Here is a 9,055-nt window from a genome sequence, read left to right as displayed (position 1 = left end):
GACCGTTTCTCAGAACAAAATGTGTGGATGGGATTCTTTGATTCTGTGAATCCAAAGTGCCTCATGCCACAGGGCAAAAGTGAACCATGGAAAACAATTACAAACCCTAACATCTGCCAGGGGAATATTTTAACTTCCATCCAAGCCTTTGCTTTTTCTTTTCAGATTTAACATCAATATGATCATTTTCACTTTACAGATGAATGCATTCCTTTACAGACATTATGACTTTCAGGTCTGCCCCGAACGTCTGCACCTAAGCTGTGGGGTGCACAGGCCTTTCAGCATTTCCAGATGAACTTTCAGGTTAATTCACTTTGAACTGGCATCGTCTCCCAGTTGTGAGTCTGTTGAAACAAAACAGGAGCTATAGCTGACCGTTTCAAATCATTGGCAAGAAAGGGTGGCAAGTAAACGGCTCTGTGAAAAATGAAGAGCGTCTTGCTTCCTGTGAACTAAAAATGGATAGCTCCAATTATTGCTCCTTCCACACATGAAGATGGTACGAAGTTAGTTAATTATAAATAATGCATCCAGCCATAGAAGGCATGAGGTATATATTATGTTATTGCACATTAAAAATCTTTATGAGTGTGGCAAGAGACACATATACCAACAGCTGCTAAATTCAGAATCCTGGAGCAGTATCTTATTTTAATAGAAGAGCAGAACCAGAGAGTCTGTCACTCTAGCTCTAGGGATTTCCTGCTATATCCTATTATATAAAAAGATCCTAAATCTACATGAGATTTTCCTTGTGATTTCAAAGCACTTAATGAAAATCTTTTTTTTTTTTTTTAATTTTAATATCTTTCAACCCTACCCCCAGCTGGAGAAGGCAATGGCATCCCACTCTAGTACTCTTGCCTGGAAAATTCCATGGATGAAGGAGCCTGGTGGGCTGCAATCCATGGGGCCGCTAAGAGTGGACACAGTTAAGCGACTTCACTTTCACTTTTCACTTTCATGCACTGGAGAAGGAAATGGCAACCCACTCCAGTGTTCTTGCCTGGAGAATCCCAGGAATGGGGAAGCCTGGCGGGCTGTCGTCCATGGGGTCTCACAGAGTCGAACACGACTGAAGTGATTTAGCAGCAGCAGCTGCCCCCAGCCACTCTACTTACATCAGAGATTATGCTTTCTCAACTAGATTCCCCAAAGCAGGAGGTTTCCTTTCCTCCTCCCATCCTCTTTCTTTCTTTTTTCTTACCTTTTCTTTTTCTTCTTTTCTGTTTTTAAACTCTTCAACACCTAACTCAGAGCCCAGCACTTTGTGTCGAGTGTGTATCGACTGTTGAACATGAATTCTCACCCTCATTTTATGGCAGGCAAGGAAACAATCATAAAAATCTAAAGTGGGTTGCTGAGTTCTGAGTAGAACAGAAGTCCTTACTCTCCCAGTGGTGCAGAGGACCTTGCCACAGCTCAGAGTCAGAGCTATGTCTTAGAGGGACTTAATTCAAGTGAAACCTCAGAAGGAAGCTGGCCAACATCTTAAGGAGAATTTCTGCAAGACGTTTTATGTCTTAAGATAAGTAAATTCAAGTTCTGAGCCTTAGAACCTAGGTAAATACTGCATCACCTTACAGAAGGATAAAGAGCAAGCAATAAAACAAACCAAGACACTACATAAAGTCCCTTGACTGAAATCGTATTTGTTCGTGATCTGTTATTCTGGTGGACTCTTAATAACTGGGGCAAGGATGTCAAGGAACTAATTGCTGTGTGTTCAGCAGCTGACTGTGCCCAAGTCTCCAAGGCATAGGCTGGTGCAGAGCTTGGGCGCTTGAATCTAGGGAAGATTTAGTTATTCTTCCCTTAGCACATCTCTTCCTTGGCATGGTTTTGTCTGCGTGAGCTCAGTTGCAGATTCCTTGAACCATTTATCAAGGACAGAGGTGTGTTGTATTGATCCATGAGGGCTGCTGTGACTAGTTTTGCACCAGAGTTTGGGAGGGTAGCAGCTCAGCTCTGTACGGAAACAGACACCAAACTTAAGCTGCAAATGTTATTACACAACTGGCCAGCACTAATAGGCTGCCCCAATGATAAAAACAAAACCACAGATTTAAAGCAGGCAGTAGGATCTGGAAATACTCTCCGCAATTGCTTTGAATACAAAACATCTCAAAGTGACGCGGATTCTGCCTGCAGAGCTGCTAATGAAGATGTGGCTGAGTTTGTTTATCCAGCTGTACACATCTGTATGACAGTAACAGGATTTATGAAAATTCAAAAATACCAAAGCCAGCTTCTGAGGAGAGAAGTTTCCCCGTAAGTCCACTAAAAGCTCGTGTTTTGTAAATGAGACATCTTACTGCTACCGCTTCTGCTTACCTGTAGTCCTGCTTTTACTATGAAAGACAGTTTTAAAGGAGATGAAACTTACTAAGGGAGCCCAGCATGGGACCCTTCCTCTTTCCCTCCACCCACCCCTACCCCCACCCCGAGCATCTGGAACAGTGGTCTCTACTGGGGACAGTTTTGCCCCTCAGCAGCTTCAGCAAAGTCTGGAGAAATGCTCGATCATCACACTTGGGGGTGAAGAACTGCTGGCATCTAGAGAGAAGAGGCCAGGGGGGAGCTGTTCAACACCTGACAATGCACACCCCCTCCTCGCCTCTAACCTCAAAGAATTTTCCAGCCCAGAATGTCAATACTCCTGAGTTTGAGAAACTTTGCCCTAGCCCCCTGACTCTAAAAATTGATTACGTGCAAATGGTTAGTAGTTGTTCAATTCAAGTCTTGAATTCTCCCCTGGGTTTTCAGTCAGCTCTTCACCACTGGTTCTTGAGCTAGCTGTTACCTAATTTGTTCACACATGACTTTCTGTTTAGCGGGTACTGGGTCCATTTGTCTTCTCTTGACCAAAAACACTGCTGAACCCAGCTGTTTCACCTCATATGAAAGCCTGGACTAGGCTTCCAGGCAAAACTGGCAGTAAATCAATGACTTCAAAACAGTAAGGGAGAAATGTGACTTTAGGATTATCAGAAATCCCCTTCTGATATTAAAAATATTAGAACACACACACACAGATACACACACACACCACATACACCCCACAAACATCTTTTTGAATATCTGATTTTTTTTTTCCTTTAGGGTTAATCCATCCATCATGTATTCAGTATTGTCTGCTTCTTTGCTACCCTGTGAAGTATAGCCCATTCGGCTCCTCTGTTCATGGGATTTTCCAGGAAAGAATACTGAAGTGGGTTGCCATTTCCTTCTCCGGGGGATCTTCCTGACCTAGGGATGGAACCTGAGTCTCCTGTGTCTCCTGCATTGTAGGCAAATTCTTTACTGCTTGAGCCATCCAGGTGACTCTCCTTTCGGACACTGCTTTCGAAATTAAAATACTTGTACCCCCCCCAGTATCAGAAAGACCAACGTGTTGTAAAAACATGTCAGTTTCTCAAATCTATCTGAGCCTTATGGATTAAGAATCCTTGTGTGTCCAATCCAATAGTCCACACCTTTGAAATGCTCCTGGGGTGCACACCTAGTTTGGAGTAACTATTCTAGGACAAGGATTCTTTTGTTCCCCACACACCTGTGCGTGTGTCTCTGCTGGTTTGTCTGGCTATGTAACGGAGCCATCCCCAGGCTGACTGGAGCACAGGGCCTAACTAGGGATGGAAATCGGTGTTATAGAAAAACCCAGAGACACGTGGGTAACTACTTCACGGTGAGTTTATTTTGCATGCTAATTGTTTATTCTCACAATTAAGAAAGAGTGAGGTACAGAGGGTTTCTAAGAGAGAGAAGAGAAAAAGTAAGACCATCTGGGAACAGTGGAACTTGTATTGCACGTTTTGGGGCAGAACAGTCGACTGGAAGGTAGCAGAGACATTTGTCTTGGGTCCTTGAGTGGCCAACTTGCAGTTCTTTATGGATTCCCCAGAAAGCAGTGAGAGCTTAGCCAATGTGACAGGCTGTCCTTGCCTGATGTCAGCCAGTGATGTCCTCTCAGTTTCGTCACCTGAATCAGAGCTAGTCTGCGCCCTCTCCTCGCTGAAAAGCCACTAGGATGTAAAGGAGGGTCGTTCTCTCCTTCCATCCAAGGCCAGGAGGTGCCTCTCTTTGCTTCTGAGCATTTGCTTCTTTTTTCTCTTTTCCTAGGAATGGCTTTACCAGATCCTTCGTGGGGATCTGAATAAACCGGGCTGCCCCTCACCATAAGTTTATATCATCTTGATCCTACCATGATTTCTTCTGTTTGAACTCCAAATTCAAAGTCTCAGGACAGAAAAGATGGCTGCCCAGCACGGGTTCTACCACGATGCATACAATGATGGAAAGCAATTCAAGGTCACATAGTTCAAACATTGTTGCAGGGGTAGCAGTTGTGGGTTTAGGGCATAAATCATCACAAGAGAACAGAGCTGGCTCATATCTGAAAAGTGCCTGTTAGGAAATGACTCACCAGAGGGCCACACTCCCTCTTAGAGGCCCATGGGAAGGAATGGACTTGAGGGCGGGTGGTCGAGGTGGGGGAGGTTGGGGTGGGGGTAGGGCAGTGGAAGGTGGGCCGGGAGGTTGGCACTTGTTCAAAAACGTCCACACATTGCATGATGCAAGCTCACTCCTCTTCCTTATCCCTCTTTGAATTAAATTTACCTGATTCTAAGAATCACCTAGAAGATACTTGTTAAACATGTGTAATAGGAGTTCTGAGTCCCTGCTTAGAATCGTGAAGGTAGGATGGGGAAGGGGATTCAAAGAATTCGTGTTTTTAAATGTCATTTTGTCATTGCAAACTGTTAAATTATCCTTGAAGACAATGGCCCCCAACCTCTGAGATCTAATGCCTGATGAACTGAGGTGGAACTGATATAATAATAGAAATAAAGTGCAAGTACATGTAATGAACTGGAATTATCCCAAAAACATCTCCTGCCCCCCATCCATGGAAAAATCTTCCCATGACACCAGTCCCTGGTGCCAAAATGGTTGGGGACTGCTGCTTAAAGAGATAACCTGTATAAAATATTGCCAGTTTCTTATGATAGAACATAAATTAGTTTCAGGTCTGGAGGGCAGAGTTTGACAGACAGGGGAGGAAAAATAAGCTATATTTGAGTGAAGCTTTGAAGCTGTGTGGTCCAGTATAGTAGCTGTTAGCCATGTGTGGTTAGCTAAAGTTAAATAGAATCAGAAATTCAGTTCTTTAATTGTACTATCCGCATTTCCCAGTGTGCAGTAGCTACTTGTGATTAGTAGCTGTAATACTGAACAGCACACATAGAGAACACTTCCTTTGCTGCAGAAAGTTCTGTTGGATAAGAACGCAGAGGAGGAGTCAAGGAGAAAGACGGTGTAATATTTATGTCGGAGTCCCCATCCTAGGTCTGTGCAGAGTTGGCGCGTAAGTATCACAACGTTGATGATGTTGCGGTGTTGAAGTACTGATGCTGCTGCTGATAATGACAGCATGTGTTACTTCTGTAAGATTCCACTGTAATCCTCCAAAGAACCTAAATACTGTGGGGCCACACCATCTCCTTAGGTAACATCTATGGGTAACCCTTGATGGTTGTCTTGTGAAGTTTAGAACCACATCTAACCTAAATACTGTGGTACCACACTGTCTCACTAGGTAACATCTATGGGTAACCGTTAATGGTTGTCATGTGGAATTTAGAACCACACCTAGCCAGATGATCTGATTTTGCAAGGACAGACAGAAACCTAGATTTTTATGTGAAACAATGTGATTTTTTAAATGGCTTTTTTTCCCCCCAAAAAAGTATGAAGACCAAATGAAATATGTCTGTGAGATGGATTCAGGTTATATAATGCCAGGTTGTGACTCTATAGAAGCTGGATGCACTGAACATTAATTTTCTGATTTAACTATCTTCATCCAACTCCACTCCAGGAATTCAACTTCCTTTTTAATGCTGGAGAGAAAAGTACCATTCTTTTAAATTATCTACTCCTATAATCCATCTCAGTCTGGAATAGTCCAAGACTGATGATATGTTCAAATAATCTTATTCATATCTGTAGAGATGTGTTAAAGTTGTTCCATTTATTCAATAAATATGCACAAAGTGCTCAATAAGACATTCTGCCAGGCACTGTTTGGAAAAACTTTACGAGCAAGAAAAAAAAAAATCCTAGCCAAATGGAGCTTATCTGATCTTATGGACAGAAAAGGCATAATGAAAAGTCATAATAGGTATGAGATGTTATTTCGTTGTTTGTATTTTAATCACTCCTTCATGAGATTTGTCTTTTGAAGGCGCCTCTATGTCTTGCTGTCCATTATTTTGAAAAGCACATTTGAATTGACAAGGATGGAAGATCAGTAATGACTCAGGAATGGGGTAAGTGGATAAAACCTTTCATTTTGTAAGAAATCTTGAGGCTATTTGCATTTTCTCAGAGCTGCACCCCCCTCTGTCAGAATCCCTGGAGTCCAGCCAGGCCCAAAATTCGCCGGATGACTAGTGCAGAAAGGAATCCTGGAAGCTCTGTTGCTGACCTGTCTCTAGACTTCCCAGCGCCCTGCGCTGGGCAGAGACTTCCTATGGACAATGAGGGGATTCAGCAACAATGAATGCGGCAGCGCAGCTGTTTATCTGGGGATGGCTGGGGATGAGACAGAGCCGTTATCATGCAGCAGGCAGCGAAGCCGGCCACGGAGGAGGCTCAGTCTGAAAGAACAAGGCCATGCAACTGGCATACACCTCATTCTGAGCTAGAGATTTTAATCATAGGATTCAGTCAAGCCCCAAATGCAAGATGAAAATCACCTCTCATTGATGAGTGTGTGCTAACTCGCTTCAATCATGTCAGACTTTTTGCGACTATGGACTGTAGCTTGCCAGGCTCCTCTGTCCATGGGATTCTCTGGACAAGAATACTGGAGTGGGTTGCCATTCCCTTCTCCAGGGGATCTTCCTGACCCAAAGATCAAACCCACTCTCCTGCAGCTCCTGTACTGGCAGGCGGGTTCTTTACCGCTGAACCACCAGGGAAGCCAGACTCTCCTAGGTACTCATAATCAATAGAAAAGAGATGGACAGAACCACGCTTTCCAAAAGTCCTTGATGGTAAGAACCACCAAAGGCATGTAGTGATTCTCCATGCTGGAAATGTAGATTCGGGGGCAAGGATGGAATCAGCAATCGGTGTCTAAGCGGATACATTCAGTGATTGTTACCACCAGAGATATGAGATACTGGAGTGGGAGGATAAAGAAGGCTTCTCTCCCTGTGATGGTGTGAGTCCCAGTTATCCACGTATATCAGCTTTCATGGTGAGATGGTCCTGAGTTTGAACCTGAACTGTGAGGCAATATTGTACGTTGCTGTGAGACGTGAGGTCACTTCTGTAACTTTTCTATCATTGTCCTCGACTGTAAAAATACAGTTGTTGTGTAGTCTCTAACTCGTGTCCAACTCTGCTACCCCATGGATTGTAGCCCACTAGGCTCCTCTTTCCATGGAATTCTCCAAGCAAGAATACTGGAGTCGGTTGCCATTTCCTCCTCCGCCAGGGGATCTTCCCAACCCAGGGATCTAACCCTCCTCTCTTGCATTGCAGACAGATTCTTTACCACTGAGCCACCAGAGAATACTAACTGTGCCATGGGAAGTTAGGAATTTTAAATGAGAAAAGGCAGGTCAAGTTCTTCCTGCAGAGTTTGGGGGATGTTCACTGAGCACTCTTTACAGTTAAAAAGCAATTTTACTTACGTTGTCTCATTTGGTCCTTTTAACAATCATATGAATAATACTTGACTAACTCAGTTTTGTATACTAAAAACTGAGGAAGAGACATTCTGGAGAGAAAACATATCTTGGGAGAGTGTGACAAAAATAGTACACTGGTGTCTAGCAACTTGCTTTCTAAACTTGTCTAATTTTAAAGACTGAGAATGTTTTAAGGAAATATTGAATGCATTTCGCTCACTTTACAGGTGAAGACTCTGAGACCCAGTGAAGTAAACTAATCTGTTCAGTGTGTGAGAGAGAGAGATGGATGGACAAGTGGACCCAGAACTCAAGTTTGTTTTTTTTTAATTGACTGATAATTGGTTTACAATATTGGTTTGATTCCTGTCATACATCAACATGAATTAACCACAGGTATACATATGTCCCCTCCCTCTTGAATCTCTTCCCACCTCCCACCCATTCCCAACCCCTCCAGGCCATCACAAGAGTCTTAGGCTCAGCTCCCTAGAACTCAGGATTTTAATGTCCATCCTGAAACCTTGCCATTGCTTTGTTGAGGATGTGATTTATCTCTAGGCAAATCTAGTAATGCATGTTTTAGATTTGCTTCTTTGATATTAAAAAAAAATTAACTCCTAAATCACCGTTCTATATTCACCCTAAAATAGGGCATTTTTTCAAGGGATTATCTAGCATACAGTTGTACCAAAATTCTATCAGAAACTTTTTAAATACATAGATTTCTATGTCCACTAGAGATCATTTTTGAATCAGAATCTTGATGGGGAATGAGAATTTGCATATTTATCAAGTTTACTAATTAAAGTTGGAGAACTAGCTAATTAAACCATTAAGTCCTTGAGAACAGGAATTGCATACTTTCCTTCTTTTGTATTCCTCTCACTTCCAGCCAGAATTTTACACAGACACTTTGTACTCACTTAACTCATTGAATTGAATGGTGATAGAATCAAATTATGGTAAAATGATTTGATTATATGAAAATCTGTGAAGCAGGTGTATGGATGAATCATTTCCAAAGATATATCATTTATAAAATTTGATCTGAATTAGAAGCATAATTCTCTTGCCAGATATATTGTTTGTTTGGAGAGAGAGAGAGTGTGTGTGTGTCTGTGTGTACTCTTTCTTTCCTATATATATGCAAGAGGGAGATCAGAAAAAATTAGCCTTCAGACAAAAGGAATCTAATTTAATGGAGAGGGAAAAAAGCCCAAATATCACGCCAATTTTGAGGAACATTAGCTTGAATGTTAGTTATCTATTGCTGCATAACAAACTATCCCCAAATTTGGCAGTCAAAAATAATCAAAGATTTATTTTCTCCAAGTTTCTGAGGATTA

The sequence above is a fragment of the Cervus elaphus genome, chromosome 27 (assembly GCF_910594005.1).
Source record: "Cervus elaphus chromosome 27, mCerEla1.1, whole genome shotgun sequence".
Lineage (NCBI taxonomy): Eukaryota > Metazoa > Chordata > Mammalia > Artiodactyla > Cervidae > Cervus > Cervus elaphus.
Note: the sequence above shows the minus strand (reverse complement) of the source record.